The following is a 21278-nucleotide window of genomic DNA, read 5'->3' on the forward strand; positions in this document are numbered from 1 at the left end:
CAGTTTAAGTTTAAACTGTTAACATAGGCCCTAGGAAGAAAAATTGGCTAAGGCTTTCCTTTCAAGCGGGTAGATGCCAATAACTACATGAGGCAGGAAAAAGCAGGTGTTTTGTGTTACCCACAATTACATAGTAATAATGAGTTATACTGTGATAGCAGACTGTGAGTTCATTTTATGAATTTGTTTTGACCATTGCACTTCAAAAAGTTAAGGGTATATGATCAGAGAGAGATTATGGCAGTGAAGTTCAAATTAATTCCATACTGGAATGCTCTTCATGTACTTCTAGGAGTTGGTAATTTGAAACTAATGTTGGATATTTGCTGAGCTGCTAGGAATCTTCCACCTGCCAGGTTTGCTGGTTGCTCAATATCATGGTTAACTTTAGCAATTTGCATTATTCCACGTTGAAAAATGACTATCAGAATGTGTGATTAACATCATTTTACATTTAGTATCTCACATAGCAAAGTATACGATAATATCACCATGCCAGTGTTGCTAAGACTTATGATTTTACAGTATTGTGTGTTTATTCTTAGAGCCCCAGCTCTGCATACAAACCCCAGTTTTCATTTTAAAACAACAAAAAGAAGTCTCTAGCCCTCATAGTTGCTCAGGAAAACTTGGGCACACAAATCCTACAGGCACAAAAACCAGAAGGCAAATTGAAAGAATCAAACATATATTTGTTTTGTTAAATCTCAATTTAAATGCATTCCCCTGACTTTTTTACTTTGTACATTTATGAATTCCTATCTGTGCCATTAAAATTCCCTTTTCATTTACATTTGGCATAAGGAGAAGTGAGTGGATTCATTTTCTTTTGGAAATTTTTTTAATCAGAGGATTTGTGGTGACATATAGAAGAACAAACCTGCTACAAGGGAGCTGACCCTTGAAGATAGTCCAGGATTCAGCTCGCTTCTGTAACACGGTCTCTGCAAAAAACTATGGAATTCCAGAACTTGTTGAACAGCAGCTATGGGAACTGTAAACTGTTAACCAACCATGCGGGGTATAAAAGGGCCTGCATTTTGTAGTCTGGGAGAGCTAGGGAGATGGCAGGATCTGCTGTAAGTCTCTCTGCCACAGAAAAGATTAGGGAAGGGTAAGAACTCTGGCCTTTGCAAAAGGGCGAGTCTTGAAACAGAAGTCTGCAAATGGAGCTGGGCAAGGTGCCTTGAGATGTGCTGGGCCAAGAATAATTTGGAAGTCTAATATACGAAGAGGGGTGGACCCCGAGAAGTAAGGAGAAGGTTTACAAAGACACAGATAAGCTGTAGCCCAGGAAGAGGGAGTTCTTGGTTTGGCAGAAGGACTTAAGCTTCCTAGCAAGTGTGGAAACTGAGCCACTGCCTGAAATTGTAAGGTGAACTGGATGCTTCCAAAACCGACTAGTTTTTTTCAGTCATTTTCTGAGCATCTAAGCTCTGATCCAGCACAGACTAGTAGGACCTTCTGTATCAAAATGTACATTAACAAGTATCATTGACAACTATTTACCCTTTTAAAAGGAGTAGAGAGGATGTATAAAGACAGGAAAGAAAATGGCAGAAAAGTGGAGTTTTTTCTGACTATGTCAACTCTACCTTTTCTTGCCATCTGCTGTTTCTCCATAAGGAAACACAATTCAGTGTGGAAAGTACAGAAAGGCACTTAAAAAAAAAAAAGCCCTTGCAAATTGACAGTACATTTATTTATACACGTTTCACCCTGACTCACTGCACATCATCATGATACTCCCCAGGCTACACATTTAAAAAAAAAAAAAAAGCTGGCATAAATCAAACTGGATTTATTCCCTTCCATTTTTTAAACAGATCCTCAGATTACTGTGCTTGACTGTCATATACACAGAACTTGCTTCTCCCCTCATTATTCCTTTAAAGGAATATTATTCCTAATATTATTCTCACTCTCTTTAGCTAACAATAAATCTCATTCCATATATATTACAAAGTGTGATATAATTCTTTATTTGGCTTCTCTGTTAGGGACTTGATTATTTTTTCTTTTGCAAGTAGTTTAGCATTTCATTTTTTCTTCTCAAACTTTCCAGTCAATTCTTTAAGATACCAGCATCTATTAAACAACACTTGTGCGGCTGTTTAAAAAAAAAAAAATCCAGATAATTAGAAGTTTCTAATCTGCAAAATATGTAGCCTAAACTTTTTTTTTCTTATACACAGACATTGAAAATGAAACATTCCTCTTCGAATATTTTAATGGAAGAAGAGATTTTATGCAACATTTTCCAAAGCAGTTTTTAGTAAGCTGCGTCTTTGGGAATTTTCAGAATTTCACACATCAAAATACTTAAAAGATTTTCTATACTTGTCCACTTCTGTAGGGAAACCTGGGGTTGGGCCAGCAACTGTCTTTGCATCTTGCATGATCACACTATGCGTTTCAGAATGCCTCTGACCTGGGGAAACCAGGGAGCATATGAAATTAGGATACAGCAGCCAGCTCAAGAAAATATATCAGATGATCTTGACAAATTATCAGATCTATGATGGATTATCTAGTAGGGGGTGGGAGTGGAGGGTGACAAGAGGGTGGATGTATGTGGGGCACGGCAGTTCTTGGGAAGCCGAATGGTTTTAAATTAGGTTAGCTAGAGTGGTGGGGAAAGTCGATAGTAGGGAGGAATGGGAGGGAGTACAGAAAATGGAAAACAGCAGGTCCAGGTGAGATGAAAGAGCTAGTGAACTGATCGTACTGAGCCTGATCCAAAATCCTTTGAAGTCAATTTAAAGTCTTTACTTCAAATTCTTGGGATCAGGCCCACTGAGAGGCAGAGAGCCAAAGCATAAATTGAGGGAATCTGACAGGCAGGTGCTGAAATCCCAGCCTGGTAAATGCTAAGATTAATGTTTGTCCAACACTTTGAAGATTAATTGGGCCAGATCCTCAGCCCTATTGAAGCCAATGAAGGTCTGCTGATTTACACCATCTGAGAATCTGGCCCCAAATGTGCTAAGTATTAAGTCAAGAGAATGACTCATAAACCTGTTTAGACTTGGAAAGAGGATATGTGGATATATTTCCAATGAATGCTTAAATAAAGGTTCTTTTTGGCACAATTTTGGTACATTTTAGCAGTTATGTTATTCCAATGGCCAATAAATTCTTTATTGAAACTAAATATTTTACACATTCCCCATCAGCTTTTGGAAGAAGAAATAACTTTACATTTCTTTCCAAATGGAATGAAAACATTGATTCAAACTCTTTGTATCAAAATTATTTATTTATTTTTCTATATTAAAAAATTACAAGTTATTGAATTTCAGATTTTTACGGTAAGTTCAAGATGTAGAAATCACAACTCTTGAAATTTATTGAACAAAATCCCAGTTCCGGTAAGTATTACTGTAGAGTATGTAAGAATATCGAATGATCAAATATTACAATCATTAGGATCTCATCTAGTGAACACTAAAATGGGACTGTTTTGTCTACTTAAGACTAGACTTTTTCTTCAGTACTGTGCATCACTAACCTATTTTTCTAAGGAAGATGAAAACCTCATTTTATCATACTATATATTATATCAAAGTGTTTTGTACTGTTGGATAGCACATATGAATTCTGAGGTTACAAAAATTAGATTTCTGTATTTTAAACATAGCTTTCATAGTCATCAATATGATTCACTTAACACCCCTTTAAGTTGTTGTTTACCTTTTTTCTAGCTCTCTGGTATGTTGAACATTGCCTTGATAGTCTTCTGAAAAGAATGAATCCAGGCCAAAAAAAATATATATATATATATAAAAACATCCTTCTTTATACATACTGCCACGAACCAAAATGCTTACTTTGGTAGGATCAAGATGGTACCGTATAATTAAGCTAGGTTTGTTTATAGCCAAAAAACTTGAAACTGCATCAAAGCATTCTGTAGATTACTACAAGAGTACTTATAGTAAGCCAAACAAAATGCTTAATTGCTAATGTATAATTTTCAACTAGAGCTGTGTGACCATTTCAAAACTGGTCAAAAAGATGAAACATCAACATTTTCCATGGAATGGAAAATCTGTTTTTTTTGTTTGTTTGTTTGTTTTTTAATTTAGAAATGTTGAAACGTCTTGTTTAGAAATTTTAAGTTGAAACAAAACAACGTTCTTAAAATACAAAAATGTTTGATATTGTTGAACTGCATTTCTCTATTGACTTACGGGAGTTGTAGTTCTGGCCCATCTTTACTCCTATGTGCGAAGCTCTGGGGCCAGACTACATCTCTGCTATTGCGCCCAGACTGCCATGATGCACCACACAGAGGAAATGCATGATAGGAAATGAAGTCCTCTGGGAAGCTTGGCCTATAGTAGAGAATGGGCCATGCTCCTAAGGCAATACACCATTGATAAATGCGGTTTTATTTTTTATTTTTTTTTCACGGATTTGAAAATAAAAGTTTTGGTTTGGTCACACAAATGAAATATTCCAATTTGGGTTAAACTGATTCAGTTCAATGGTTCATCTTGATTTTCTCAACGGAAAGTAAAAAAAATGTTGGTAAAATCAATTTTTTCATGGAAAATTTTGATTTTCCAGAATCTATCTTCCATCAGAAAATCACTCCAATGGCAAATTCCTGATGAGCTCTACTTTCAACAGTGTGCTTTTAGATTAGTGAGATTGAAGCTCTTTGTGTAGTTTATACAGTATCTGGCACAATGGGAATGATCTTGTAGAAGCTACTGCAAGGCAAATAATAATTATAACAATATGAGATATGATACTCAAGTCATAGGCCCTATACTATTGTGATGGGATGTACCAGCCCTGCACTTGTCAGGCAGGTTAACTAATCATTGTGGGCCCAAAAGGCCATGCCCCCTCACCTTTGGTGGGCATGCTCCCTGTGCAGATAGCATATAAAAGGAAGCAGCTCTGTCTGGTCTGGCTGAGGAGGAGAACGGGCATGCGCTGCAGACTCCTGCAGAAGAACCATTGATATTACTGGCTGCAGAGGCTGAGGACCCTGACTATGCAGGGACCCAAGGGGATGCTGAGCTGCAGTCAGCTGAGAAGATGAGCGAGGCGGGCCTAAGGGTAGAAGGCAACCCAGGGTATGTATTGGGCGTTGCAGCCACCAGCAATAGACACTACTGCTTGGGATTGTGGCTACTAGGTGCTACTGCCCTGAGAGAAAGGGTTGCCTGGTGGACACTTGCCACTAGATGTAACAACTGACGCAGAGGGGGGGTGGACCCTCACGGTACCCTCTTGACAACTACTAAAAGCTGAAGATATTTTAGCTGAGGTGGTAAGGGCCTGTGCCTTTGGAGGAAGACCTGAGTTCTATTGTGTAGCTGTGATGAATGACCATGGTGTGGAGAATGACAATCAAGAAGTTTTAACTGACTATTGATTTGTTACAATATTAATAGATAATGAATATCTCAAGTCTGATTCTGCATTTGATTTGATTTCTGGAGTAATGTTCACAGATGATAGTTGTAAAATGGGCAACACAAATAGCAAAAAGGAGGTTTAGGACTGCACAAGTTTAATTTTGTTGGTGACATAGTGCTACAACACCTCTGGAAGCAAATGAGGATAAACTATTTTAGCTTCACGCACAACCATGATAGAAATGGATAAGACAGTTATTACTCTTAACTGTTCCACAGCACAAAATTAATAAACCCTGATCTTTTTCGAGAACGAACAAGTTATTAGGTTTCCAATTCTTGTATTTGTTAATAACAGTGTAAAATATATCTAGTTATTTTACAGATCACACTTGAGGCAAATCATAGGATGCAGTAAACAGAAGAAACTAGTGTGACGTGTTCGTTCATGGAGAGAAGCACTGGGCAAGTAGAGGATAACTTGAAAGCTAATGCTCAGTGTGATGATGGGCTGACAACAAAACTCACACCTCTTAGTTCCGCTAACTTTACTCATTATAAAACAAGATATAACTTAGGCACAGAATAACTCATGTTGTTTCAGAATTGTAGTGTGTTGCATGTGTCTCATACAAAAATGCCCTGAAACACTATTTTGATGGTGGGTGGACTTTTTTTTTTTCTTGACTGTGTGCAATCTCAGATTCATCCATGAAAGACAGAATATCCTGTTTAATATAGACACGCTCTCGTACCAATTACCAGGGAATAGGTTTTTGGCCCAGAACCCCTGTCCCAGCTCTGGCTGGCAGTGCTGTTTCAAAGCTGTCAATCAGAGTTTTCATACACCTTACTCAGTGAAATAAACCCCTCCATCAGGAAGCAGACATTAGAATAGCACAAAAGATGCTGAGCCTAGAAATGTACTGGAAATTTGCTAGCGTGTTTTCTTTTCATAGAGTTTAAGAAGGAACAATCAGATCATCTAGTCTGATCTCTTGTATATCGTAGGACATCACATTTCACACACACATACCCCTCTGTTAAACCCAAGGACTTGAGTCAGACCAAAACATTTCAGTTTTCAGCAAAATCAACTGTCTGACAACAGAGACCAAGGCACCATCAATGCCAGAGGGCCCCTATCATAGCAGGCAAATGATTAGGTAAGATAAGCTCAGATCACCGCAGGAGGTAAAGTTCACCCCATGTTACAGAGGAAGACAAAACCCCAAAGATCCCTGCCTTTCTGACGTGGCTGAAAAGTTCTTCCTGACCCCAAATGTGGTGATCAGTATGACCATGCATGTGAGCAAGACACACACTTTGCAACAATACCAATTCAACTTCCAGGCTAATAAGGATCCTCTAAGTTTAGATAAGTGCCTCTTGAGGCTTGCCTGCAGCATTTTCAAAATATGCATACCTTGTATTTTAGCTGTGTTCCATCACTTGTGCGGGATGAAACCCAACATATAATAAATGCATACAATTGGGAAAAATACATCTTTTACTTATGAGAAAGGGTTATATTATTCTCTACAACTGAATACATTTGATTCTGTTAAAAGAATCCAGACATAGTGGAATAGTATATTTTGGTACCATAATTTAAAATAATATGCATTCTGCCTAAGATATTGGAAAAATATCTACACCCCATATACTTAGATTTTGAGATGCTTGTGAAATTTCAATTCTTCTTAGTGATGTCTGATACTCAACCAAGGACAGTTTAAAGTTGATATTTTATTTACCTATGTATGTAAATGTTAGAGGTGAGCTTGGATCCCCAGATCTAAACATTGCAGCTTAAACTTGTACTTCCCTGTCTGTTTATATCCATATGTTGTCTCTTGATTTATACTGATATTGTAAGCGCTTTATGTCCGGGACCATCTTCTTGTTCAATGTTTGTATAGCATGTAATGCAATAGAGCTCCAGTCCCAGACTGGGGCTCCTAGCGCTGTAGATGAGAATGCAAACAAATAATAATTAACCCCATTTCTGCTTTTCATCTGCTATAGTTAAAAATATAAATCCGGTGAAAGGTAGCAAAATTGAGTAAAATCCGCTGAAAGTATGAATGAAGGAATTCCAGCTTCAGACATGCTGGAATTCCAGCACGTCCACTGCCAGTGAAAGCCAATCTGTGGCTGTTCGCCGGCGATCAGAATCTATGAATAGTGAGCGGCCAGACAGATGCAGTCTGTGTCATTGTGCCACCTCAATTCTGAGGTATTTGGGAGTTACATTCTGGTGGGAAACACAATATAAGCCCACCCCTCTTACCAGAGGGGTTTGGAGGCAGTGGCCATGAGGGAACCTAGTATGTCATAATCTCCATATGGATCTTGGAGGATGTTTTTTTTTTTTTTTTTTAAAGGTATTGAATTGATTATCCGTTCATGTTTGGGGCTCTCTGCTAGGGCTTTGACATTCTCTAATGCATTTGTTCTTAAAAGCAATATGAATTATCACCTTCTCTAGTGAATTGTACTTGTCTTGCTGGAATTCAGGTTGGTGTTTTTCTGAGAGCTGTCACAAAGGCTCCCTTGTTGCATTAATTTGCAGTTATTTGTTACAATATCCATTTCTCTGCTAATGTGGAATCAGGTCCTATTAGATATAGTTGCCTTTACAATAATTTCATTATGTAGCCCACCTTGGCCCCAGCTGAGTGTGCTAGATGAGTCAGAAATACATTCAGTCCCTGAGGTTTAATTAAACAAAAGGTATGTGTGGGGAGAGGAATGGGGGGAGCATGGAATCATAATATTCTTCTGCACACTCTGAAGCTGATTTGGCACAGGTGGAATTTTCAAGAATAAATTAACATCCTTTTGCATGATAAAAATAGTAGAATTATTTTCTTCATAAAAATTGCCCTGTCTTTGAAGATCAACATTCATATGAAGGATAATTAGGGAGCTTTTAAATTGGTAACAAGGATGTGTACATCTGGTAGAGACTAGGAATATTGGATTCTAACAATTTGTTCCTTTCTTACTAAACAAACAAACTTGGCGTTTAATTTCTAAATCAAAAATACTATGTGAAATTACCCAGTCTGTGTTATATCTTAAGCTCTATATATGTTTTTCAGGAGTTCTTTTAAAGAAACCAATAACACAATGTGGATCAGTTACATATGGTTCTTTTATACTTCTAACCATTCATACTAAATTGTTATTTAGTAAAATTATCCTAGAAAAAAATTGTCTCCTCTCTTTAGTGTGGTCTTTCAGTAATAGCAAATGTACTTTATCTGTGGGAGGCCAAATCCTGCCTTCAGATGAGTAATTCATATTGACCAGATTGTAAGCTTTTTGGGGCAGAGACCATCTGTCTGTTCCATGTTTTTACAAAGCCTAGCACAGTGGGGTCCTGATACATGATTAGGCAGAATGTGTGCTGCAGAGTTTTAAAACAGCCACATAGTTACTGTATCCATTGTGCATAATGTTTACAATATCTCCAGGTGTAGGACATGATTAAAGGAATAATATTTTTTTAAGTTAAGGAGTTGGGGGAAACTGTGTAAAGAAGAACAAAACAAACTATGCAGGTCTAACTTTGAGCTGGTATATTTTTTTCTTTGAAACACAAGGTACCAATCCTTTAATTGATGGGACTACTCACAGTGCAAACAGGTAAGTTAACGTGTCACTCTTTATAAGATCAGGGCCCAAGTTAATTTTTTTTCTACTGTCTGTAATATGGCTTTTAAAAGATCCCCATCATTTCGTACCTGGCTCCTCAAATTGCATTTAGTCTACCCACAGATGCTGGCATGAAGGAAAACTTCTAAAACGATTTCCCACTGATGTTTCGAAGCTGTAAGCTTGTTAATGTTCTCACATTACACGGCATGCTGTGGTGCAGTGGGCCAGAACTGGTTGTGCTGTGTAAGTGCCAATTTAATGGCAGACTAAGTCTTAGCTTTAAAGACCAATTTCATGTTGGTCACTGTGGCTGCCAGTTCAATGGTCTGCTTCTTCCCTCCTTTGTTCCTTGTGTAAGCATTTAGAATGTGCAAAGTGAGTATTCAAGGCTGCTAAATCAGCATGGTAGCACTGTTTAGAGAGCAAAGTGTGAGAACAATAGGTGTAAATGACTACACAAGGCAGTGGAGAATCAGGTCCTAAATGTTCACCTCTGAACGTGCTGCAGACGTTATTAGTTACACTTTGTCATGCTGCAAACATTTACAAATTGCAGGATCAGTGAGATGCTGGACATCCTGGCCGCACCTCCTTTCCACTGCTACAGCCATAGTAGGAAAGGAGAATGATAAAACCCTCTATAGTTACTCATCACTTTACTCCTTGGCTCAGTTAAAGTGATTTCAGTGCCAATTTATGATGGCAGTTTGATGCAGTTCAAAGTGGCCAGACTGCACCAAAGAATCTAGCTTACTGTCTATGCAAATAAATGGGAAAGTGGTAGTGGAGTGTTAAGGAAATAGAGGAGAAAAAGAAGAAGATTCTTCCACCTTCCTTTTCATTTAAATCTATCTCAGTGGTCTTCAAGATTCAGTAATACCAATCCTGTATTCAGTACCCCTTCCTCCACTAAGCAGTAGTTCAAGTAAAGGCTTTATAAATTTAGTATCTGTGCAGAACTTGGTCAGCATTGCTTTCTCTGAAAGTGACTGAATGCTACACAAATAATGTTTATAAATGTTGGTTCAAACTCTAAGCAGCTCTTTAGTTTGATCATGTTCATATCCTTCCTTATTCATGAATAGGTTTTGTTCACATGAATGACTGGAAATGGCAGTTCTCCATACAAATATTCAAATGTGATGCAGACCAAAGCACTAGTTCAATTAAAAAGTTTTCTTTTTGCCAGTGCTTAAGAAATATTACCACTTTGAATGGGTGTTCTTTATATTCTAATAGAGAATATTGCTAGGACCAGAAATATTTTACCTGTCAGTAACAGACTCTAAACTGTGTTGACTCTATTTGCATGTAAACATACATATTCATTAACCATGATCCTAGACTTCTAAAAGTTTGTCATCCAGTCAGGAGAGCAGAACCAGTATCCCATGACTATGCTGACCAGTGATGTTCCACAAATAATGAAACAGTTTGTGAACAAACCCACAAGTTGAAAAAAATATTCATTTAAACTATTTGGGAAATATTTGGGAATAACAAACATCTGAATAATTTGACCAACTCTAGTTGTTAGCCTAGCAATTCGTTTAGCTTAGCCATACATTCAGTAATGGCAGTGAGCACCTACAAAAGAGAAAAATAGATAAAGAGCAAGGGACGCCAGAAAAATCTGTTTTAGAAGCTTTTACTAGAATGAAGCCCCAAAAGAAACATGATTTTTTTTTCTTTAATTGAATTCTACTTCTAGTCTGGTTGGTGTTTTCAACTGTGATTTAAAAGACTTGTCTCCAGGGAAACGAAATCTATGTGGGACTGAGCAACTCTGACTGATGAATTAAAGTGGGTTATAGTCAGAAAAATGACTCTGTTAAAAGGATATTGAGGGGTTTCATATTTTTCTTAGTGATTTCCAGATCAAATTTTCTCAGTTGACAAGTCAATAGATGATTTTTCTAATTGCCAGCCTTAGAAGCTCACTATGCGAACTGAAAATCCAAGCTGTGATTCTTTCTTCCTCTTATTTCATTGCCAGTCATAAAGATTCATCTATCAAAACTTAGATGACACTATTACTCATGATGCATGAGGCAAAACAGAATCCAGGTCCCTCTGCAGAGCTCACAGAATGGATTATCTGGGTATCTGAAGGCCTGGTCTCAAAACCTTGTTTTTTGGTACTGACTTGCTGTGTGTCACTGGAAAAGTCATTTATCCTCTCTGAGCCTTGGTTCCCCATTTGTTAAACAGGGAAATGATATTTCTTTGTTTGTGTGGCCTAACTAGTTGTAACGTGGTCTATCTGCTAAGGCCAGTCAAATGGAAGAGGTGGGAATTGAACTGAGAAGCTCTGGCACCCTGTGCTGATTGCTTACAGCTATGTAGCAATGCTTCCTCTTTCCCAATTTGTACTACTGCTCCTTGATTGAAACCTTGCATGCCTCTTTCATTTCCAGGAAAATGTTTATAATTCCATAGAAGTTTCAGATTTGAAAACAAGCAAATATTGTGTGTTTAAAAACAACAAACTTTCCTCAACAAATATTTTAGCTGCTTCTACATACTTTTTTTTTTTTTTTTTTTGCTGTTAGTATATGCCATGATCTCCTGATGTGGAGAATGCAGGTGTGATGGTAGTTGGGCAGAGAGATGCAGGATCAAGGGCTTGAATATGGGGGGGATACCAGCAAATTTTTGCATGTTGAGGAGAAGGAGATAGAGAAAAGGGAGAAGGTGAGAGATAGAGGTAATATGATGTGGGTGGAATAACTGGAAGAAGATAGAGTAAAGACTTCCAAGTCTGTGAGTGGGACAGAAGAACAAAACAAGAAGGGAAAGGATGGTGAAGGGAGGTAGTGTCAGATCTTATCAGTTTTTTCCCTGAAGATAGGTAGATCCTGGAGAAAGAGAAGGAGGTGAGGGCTTGAGGAGGGAATTCAGGGTGGCACAGGATTTAGGTATAGAACTCAACAAGGCAGCAAAGAAGTAAAGCTACTTATCAAGGAAGATGGCACTATTGAAAAAAGAGAAGATGAGTTTGTACTGGAAGAAGTCTTATGGTCCATGATTTTTTTTCTTTAATAATATTCAGAGATGTGGGAAAAGGAATGGAACAGGGTTAGATTCAGAGGAACCCGAAACGGGTGATGATGTGAGAGGGAGGGAAAAAGGAGTCAAAGGAGAAGAAAAGAATCACGTTGAAGAATTCAGCCAAAATAGATTCAATGGATGAAAGATAGATGGTAGAGAGTAGGCAACTGAGAACTGTAGAGGAATCTGAGATATTGGTGGACTTGAGGTCATAGAAGAATCATCTGAAAGGATGGTAAACAGGGAAGTATGAACAATGTTCAAGGAAATAGTAGGGTAATCGGAAAGAGAAAATTGGTTGGAGAGGATGCTGGGACAATTTGCATAGTGGGGATGCTGAGAGCCATTGAACCAAACTGTAAACCCTGTGTATGATGGAAACTACTTCAAGGCAGGGTGAGGGAGCAGTGTTTGGTAAAGCTGTGGAAGGCTGATTCATGGTTGAAGGTCAAACAAAGGGTTGAGGGAAGGAGGTACAAGGTTAACAATCATGGAAGATGAAATCACTTAGGATGAGGGTGAGAGTATGAAGAGAGAAAAAGGAAGACTCTTGAAAATTAGAATGGAAGGAGTCTCCCGTGGTGGAATGCCAAGTGACTGGGAGTGGAGCCGGATGGAGTGCATGGAGGAGGAGGAGGACCAAGGGTCACTAACATTAATACAGTAAAAGCAAGGCAGCCTATGGAACACAGAGGGGTAATTCGAGGTAAATAACGGGGCGGGGGGATCTAGATGCCTCTGTCAATTTATTGACCAGACAATATCATTCCAATGTGATATCATTCCAAAGAGTGGCATTGATACGCCTGCTACCTTCTCAGAAAGAGATGTCTGGAAATATTTGTTGCAGCATTACAACTAGCTGTGTTAGTTCCATTGCAGTACACTACTAGAGTACATGAGTGAGTCAGCAAGGGTAATGGGGCTGGCAGTCAGTGCCAAAAGTGGTGCAGTGCTGATGCTTCTATTCAGAATCTTGTACCTCTCTCATTGTCATACACTCTGAGCACCTTTCAGTGCAGCGTTAAATGATGTGACGCTCATCCTCTCACCAGGGGAAGACTTGTGTGTTCTGTGAGGTGATTTTTTTTTTTAGTAGGGTTTTTTTTTCTGTTCTTTTAAATGTACGTGCTCCTCTGTTTGTAAGAGAAAGTAAGGTCAAAGAAGAGCATCTTAAACTTGGAACGGAAGGTGGTGAAGTTTGTGATTGCCCTTTGTTCCTGTGGGAGATGGTTCCAAGCTCTCGAACCAGCCCCTGATAAAGCTCTGTCTCCTCCACGGATGACCTTTCTCTCTTATGGTAGAAAGTTGCATTGTACTGAGGAATGTAGTTGTTTTCCATGGTGTTAATCCTGGAGCTTTAGGGGAAACTCTTAGATATGACAGGACCAGGCCATTGAGCACATTGGAGATAAGGACATGACCTTGAACTTCACTCAATATTCTATGAGAAACTAGTGTAGAGAGCAGAGAACAGGTCTGATGTGCTCACAGTAGTCTCTGTTGCTGAAGATATTCACTGTACTAGCTTGAGTTTCCCCTCAGGTCTTGACTTCAATGGGAGATGAGAGTGCTCAACACTTCACAGAACCTAACTTATTTACATTGCAGACCATCTCTACATAGAATAGCAGAGCCTTTTTGTTGAAAATGCAGTATGAATTTAACACAGAATCATAGTTACTGCTTGAGATAAGTGAAATGTAATTGTACTTTACAGCTTTAAACTGTGCATTGTCAGGAAGAATATATTTGTCATTTACAGCTTTGTCAAATTCAGTAGCCTTTGTTTATTACCTCCAAACAAGTAGTGTCATTTTAATGATTCCAGTGTAGTCGGATTTTAACTCCTGCAATGTAATCTATGCATTCAAATAAGACTGTATTTTTATAATTACTCAATTATTTTAAAATACTGCATACATTGTCAACCATTTGATATTTTAAATTTCTTTACCCATACTTGTATATTACAATTTCAGAATAAGAATCCTTTCACTGATAAGTGTTTCACTAATTTTTTCTCTAATTATTACTTTTGGCATCAATACTTTACTAAATTAGCTGTTTCCAATCTAATTATATTTGTCTCATTGTCTAGGTGACCTTTTAAACAAAAATTCTTCTAGTATGAAATTATTTTTACTGAATTAGATCATGATGGTTTCATTTTCACTAAAACATTTCCCTGTTTTACTCACATTTGAAGGGAGATGGCTTGAAACTAACTTATTGCAAGAGTTTAGCAAAATGGGTTTATGAACTTTTGGACTTATTACTATTGATAGTTAAAATGAACATGAGTAATGGTGGTTTAGTTTACCAAAACACAGGAGATGCATTATATTAATTAAATACTCTTACATTTAATTTAGTATGCATTCTGGAAATGAATAAACAAAATGATTATTTAATTTTTGAGTGCCCAAAAGTGGCAGGGCTTCACAGAAACAGGTAAAGATGCTGTCCCTGCCTGAAAAATGTATCCTGCCAACACTTAGGCACACAAGTAATCTTACTGAATTCAATTGTCTGACTATAATGAAAGGACATGAGACATTGATATGGTTTTAGTCAGGCAGCAACTTTATTATTAGATGTCTGGGACTACCCAGCAGATAAAAGTGTACAGTGCAGGTAACCTTGTGTTCATTCAATAATTACCCAAGGGCTTCCACCAGTTCCCCTTCTTTTTCCATCCGGGTCCCCTACCCAACCGTTGTAGGAGGGTTAAGGTGAGCTATAAGAAATTGTGAGGGCTGGCTCCTTGCCATATCATTCCTAGAAGCCCCGAAATCCCCTATTGCATTCCTTTAACCAACATCTCCTTTTAAAGTCCTTTTCCAAGTCATTTATCCAGACACTGTATCCCTTCCCTATGGAGTACCTGCACTGGACATCCAACCCAAACTTGCATAATGAGTTGAGTTGCGACATATAGTCTGACCCCTTCATGCCATAAATCAACAAAGCCCTCCACGAACCCACTGTGGGGAAGGCAAACCCCTGCCCCCATACACCTAGGCCAATCTGGTGGTGAGGGAAAAATTCCTTCCAGCCCCCCTGAAAACAGGCAGCTAGCACACTGCCCACAGCAGGTCTTAACCAAATCTGGCATTTCACCACTTAAAGGGCAGGAAGGGTGGGAGCTGCCTCAGCATGCTCTATGTAGAAGGGTCTTCACTGCCCAAGGCTGCACATCTTTTAAACCCTTCCTGTTCCCAGGAGACGAGTCAGCAATCATGCTGACCCCTCCGCCCCTTTTGCAACAGTTTGATATCTCTCTCCCCAGCAGTAAAGCACCATTCCCTTCAGTTGACCAGGCAAAATCCATCCTGCTTGAAGGTGTGGTCAGTGTCAATGGAACTACTCCGAGCATAAGTGTTTTCAGGACCAGGTTCTAAAATCAGCCATGACACAACAACTGAGTCATAAGCAAACACACACAGTGGAGGAACTATGTCGGAGGTAGGACAAGCATAACAGTAATAAGACCATGCTGTTAATTCAGAAGCTTTGTAAACAGCTGTGTGGTCCCATGAAACTAGGAGCTTCTCTCTGATATTATAAATATTCTTTTCCTACTGATGTAATGCTCCTGAGACTTCTTTTTAATAAGAATGTATCAAAGGTAACATTAATTGGTCCTGTATGAAACCAAATACAGATCTTGCACCTCCTGGGGTCCTTCTTATGTCTTTTTACTCTGTGCATTCTGTAGTACCAGAGGTTATGATGTAGGCAAAATATATAATTGCATTAAGATCTGTCAGTTAAGCTTTACAAAACCTATCTAACATTAACTACTGAAAAAACAATGGACATTTATTCAGAAGATCTCTGACTGTTTATTCTTTAAACAATAATCTTTGTTATATTTCTCCTACACTATGGTCAGATATTAAACATCAGAGGGATTTTTTCTAAACTGGGGTTTGAAACAATACATTTTATATCTATCTATCTGGATATAAATAAAATCAGCTTCCACAATAAAAAAAAGTCATGAAAATTGGCTTTATGCCTAGCTGGATAATTTAGTAAGAAATCAGCCAGCAAGCTAAAACCACTTTAATAAAATCTCTCTAATATCCTGGGAGTGACATGGTTACAACTAGACAGCATTAAAAAAAAATCTCTGATACAGTGCCAAGCTGTGGAAGGTAGCTAAGCCAATCAGTAGGTGGAAAGCTCATGCAAATGAGTTTCCTTTGCAAATTTAGTCCAACTCAGCAGAATTTTTTTTTAAAACCCCATCTGCAGCCATACACTGAATTGTGAAGTCTAAAAACTACTCCATCCCAAGAAATCCACTCCAGCTTTACGCAGCTGCAGATATGAGATGAAGATCAGTAGATTTACAAAATGCCAGAACTGTTAACAAGAAAAAATGTGGGTGACCTGATAGAAGGGCCAGATTACTATCCTACAGGAAGAGTTCAGTGTTCTCATCCTTTGTAGTTTTTCACTGTTCCTTTCACCTTATTTATGTGTGTCAGAAGATAACTAAATTCAGGGCCTCTTGCATATCTGTAGAACTCTGCTTTGAAAAGTGAAGTCGATATTATGATAGATTGTGCATCCAATGCTGTCACAACATTCATGTGGATTGGTTCTTTTGTGAGTAAACATAATGCTAATTCTGGATATGTAGTAAAGCTAACAGTGGTCCAAGCCAACTTCCCTGAATGTGCTCTTCAGCCCTGTAATGAGGGAGAGTGGCCTCCCTCTGAGCCTGACAGGGAAGGACTGCCCTTGTCCAGCCAATCCCAGTCTCCTCCCCTCCCCCTAGCTCCATATCCAGTTTCATTGTTTCCCCCACCATATCCAAATGGCTCCCAGTCCCTCCCCATACAATTGCCTTACCGGCTCCCAGTCTCTTTGCCCAAACAATTCCTGTCTCTGTGGCTCCCAATCACAGCATCATCTCCCAATTCCAGCATCCTCTCCTACCTGCACTGCTCCCAGTCTCTTTTCCCAGTTAGTCCCGGTTTCTCCCCCCTCCTAAGCACTCCAGTCCCAGTCTTGCCAGTCCTTTCCTCCCCATGGTCCAGGTTTTGTCCCCACTGTATTCCAATCAGATTGTTTTTTCCTCCACACACCCTGGGTGCCAGGAGTGGGTGTGGGTGTGTGACTGAGAGCACAGGAGAGACAGGCTCCCTACTCTGAGTTACAGTGCCTGGCTTGGAGCAGCCATTAGAGGGGAAGTTTGGCTCTGTCCCTATAGCCTTGAGCTGAAGGAAACATGCTCAGTCAATTTGCGGGGATGGTGCATGAGCAGTCCGGTCAGCGCTCTGAGAGGTTTGAACATGAACTGTGAGTATGAAATCTTCAGAGATGATACCTGCTAAATCCAGGGGTGAAAGTAACTTAAATGACTTACCGGTACACCAGACTCCTGAGCTGGTTGGCGGGGTCTCAACCGAAAGGAGCGTGGCCACAACTGGAAGAGGCGGGGCTCGGCAGCAGGGCTCGGGCAGCAATTTCAAGGGCCCGTGGTGGTAGCCGTGGCTGGAGCCCTAGGCCCTTTAAATCACCACCCGAGTCCCGCTGCCGGAGTGGCGGTGGGGCTCCAGTGGTGATTTAAAGGATCAGGGGCTCCCAGCCACCACTACTGCAGTGGTGCCCTGGGCCCTTTAAATCTCTGAGCCCTGGGGTAGCGGTGCCAGCTGAGAGCCCCCGAGGCTCCATTGGCAATTTAAAGGGCCAATCACCGCCAGAGCCCTGGCTGCCGCCACTACCCCGGGGGCTCCTGCAGTGGGGCTCGGGTGGCGATTTAAAGGGCCTGGGGCTCCGGCCACTGCGAGGAGCCCCTGGCCCTTCAAATTGCCACCGGGGCCCCACTGCCAGAGCCCTGAGGTAGCGGCAGCAGCCGGGGGCTCTGGCAGAGATTTAAAGGGCCCAGGGCTCCAAGCTGCCACTACCGCAGCGGAGCCCCAGGCCCTTTAAATCGCTGCCCGAGCCTCGGGGCTCCAGCAGCGGGGCTCTGATGGCAATTTAAAGGGCCTGGGGCTCCGGACCCTTCCGGGAGCCACAGGCCTTTTAAATAGCCAGCCTGGGGAAGCCAGTCCGGTAAGGCACACCGGCTCTTGCCGGAACGTCATACCAGAATGTATCAGCTTACTTTAACCTCTGGCTAAATCTGAAGAAGTCTCTATTAAGCAGGTGTGAACTGAGATTTTTTTATAGCTTGGTCAAACTTGGCCAGATTTCCAGGGACACCAAATGGTGCATTCCTGACACAAAAGCCACCCTTTCCCCAGCCAAACTTCAAGCCCCTTCTCAAAAAGTAGGAGAGAACTAGAACTTTTAAAAGAAAAAGTTGCCAGAATTTTGTAAGATGGGTAAAGCAATGTACTGTTCCCTAGGCATGTTCTTAGAATCCATTTTCTTCAAAATTCATCCTAAAACAGACACCACACATGTAAAATTTCATCCCAGATGGTTAAAGGTTGACAAAGTTCTAAGTAACTGAAAACGAGGCCTTTTATAATAGAAAGCTTGGGGAAAGCTTAATAGGTGTCACAAACAGTCCTGCCTATGATAGTCACATACATGGGATGTTTTGAATGAGATTCTCCTCCTCCTCTGTATTTGCTTTAGATAAGAAAGGTGATATGAATTAATTCATGATTGCACTGATGGAAACATGAATTTATATCCAGCTAAGGTAGTATCTGTTAAAGTGTTCCCAATCTTATCCAGAGATTTTATAAATTAGGTTGCACAATTTTTATTTACAGTCCAAGGGAATTCACAGGTGGTAAATTAGCTACAGGAGGGCTCTCCTATTGTTCCCTGAAAGCAATAGAATCATAGTGAGAATTAAAAGCAAAACACTAATAAAAATTTTGAATATGAGAGATACAGAGTTCAAAGAAAGATTATTCCCTGATGTATACTACGATCTACATGAAGTAAAAATTTCATGAAAATTAGACTTAAGTGCAGTGTATATATTTGACTTCTTGAATAAACCAAGTTGTTTAAATATTGTTAAATGCAAGCATTTCTGAATTATAACAATCTTGAAAATGTAGTGATGCATTTGATATTGAGAAAACTAAAAAAGATGAAGAATTCCTCGTAGATGCTCCCATCTTGTGCACACATTTTGCTACATAGCTACAAATAATAGTTTTAAAGTGGTTGCAGCTTTATGTATAAAAGTCTAGATGCCAGATCTTCAGTTAGTGTAAACTGGAGTATTTTCATGTAAGTCACTGGAATTATGATGAATTACACCCAGGGTTGCCAACTTTGTAATATTTAAAAACCAGACAGCAGCGAGGAGTGCTGGAATCGCCCCCACCCTGCCTCTTCACCCCTGAGGCCCTGTCTCTTCCCCCCAAGGCCCCAACCCCATTCACTCCTCTTTTCCCTTCTCCCCATTGGTCGCTGTTTTTCCCCCAATCCCCCCTTCTCTCTGCCCAGTTCGGGAAGGACTCACCTGCTGAGCTGGGGTTGGGAGCTGAAGCTGCCTGACGCAAGTAGGAGGCAGCCCTGGCTGAGTAGGGGCTGATGCGGATGATGATCCGGCACCTTCCCCACCCACTGTAACTGGACTTCGGGTGTCCGGTCAGTAGAGCTGACTGGATGCTGTCAGGTCTCCCTTTCAACCAGACTTTCTGGTCGAAAATTGGGCATCTGGCAACCATATTGACACCAGCAGAGTATTTGGGCCTTGATGTCTTTCATAAAGTACAGTTCGGCAGGGAGGAAAAGACATCGAGCACTAGTTGCATCACATTCATTTGCGTGCCTGTCTCCTGGCGGTGAATAGCAGCAGCAGCAAGTCACAGCTATAGGTGAGAGAGAGAGAGGATTTTTCGGGAGAGACAAGATCTGGGAACAAGGATCACAAAAAAATGGATGAGAGGGAAAGAAACAGAGTGGGAGGAGATGGTCTATTTTAAATAGAAGGAATGAAACTATCAGGTGATGGGCATAAAGAGAGACAGTGCTGGAAGAAAAAAAGATGGGATAAAGATTTGGGACGAAGAGAAGGAAAAGCAGAGGATAATGCTGAAGTTAAAAATACAGGAATCCACAATTTTCCTCCCAGTCAATATTAAAATAAAGTAAAAGGATACAGCAATGGAGGGAAGGAACAGAGAGTAAGAGAATGAACAACAAGAGGAAAGATAGTGTCAATACCAATGACAGTAACAGCCAAGTAGGCGATACTGGCAGTAAAATGACTTCTGAATCAGATGAGAAATCTGGGTGAAGTCGAGCAGAAACAACAAAGATGTCTGTCCATCAATGCAAGGAACCTCAGTTCCACATGGGAAATTATTAGTTAAATTGGAGAAGATGGGGGATTAATGTGAGAATCAAAAGATGGATAAGAAAGTTTTTAAAGAGAAGACTACAACAAATGTGGACTTTCAGGCTGGAGGGAGGTTACTAATGGAATTCCTCAGGGATCAGTCTTGGGACTAATCTTATTTAACATTTTCATGAATGACCTTTGCACAAAAGGTGAAAGTGCACCAATACAATTTGTAGATGATGGAAAGGTGGGAGATAGTGCCAATACAGAGGAGGACCAGCATATTATGCAAGAAAATTTGGATGACCTTGAAAACTGGAGTAATAGAAATTGGATGAAATGTAATAGTGCACAGTCTTTCACTTAGGGAGTAGCAACAAGAATTTTTGCTGACATGGGACATTTCAGTTGGAAGTAACTAAGAAGAACTGGGTGTATTGGTCGATCATAGGATGGCTGTGAGCCACCAATGTGATGCAGCCACAAAAAACACTAATGCAATTGTAGGACGCATCAGACGAGGAATTTCCAGTAGAGGTAGGGAAGTGTTATTATCATTATTCAAGGTGCTGGTGAAACCTGATCTGGAATACTATGTGCAATTCTATTCTCCCATTTTTTCAGAAAGATTAATTCAAATTAGAACAGTGCAGAGAAGGACTACTAAGATGATCAGAGGAATGGAGAACCTACCTTATGAGAGGAGTTTAAGCAGCTTGGCTAGTTTAGCCTAACAAAACAAAGACTGAGGGAAAATATGATTTCACTCTATAAATACATCAGAGGGATAAACATTAGGGAGGGAGAGAAGTTATTTAAGATAAGGGGCCAATGCCGGCACAAGAGCAAATGTGGATATAAACTGGCCTTCAATAAGTTTAGGCTTGAAATTAGACGAAGGCTTCTAACCA

The sequence above is a fragment of the Trachemys scripta genome, chromosome 11, assembly GCF_013100865.1.
Source record: "Trachemys scripta elegans isolate TJP31775 chromosome 11, CAS_Tse_1.0, whole genome shotgun sequence".
Classification (NCBI taxonomy): domain Eukaryota; kingdom Metazoa; phylum Chordata; order Testudines; family Emydidae; genus Trachemys; species Trachemys scripta.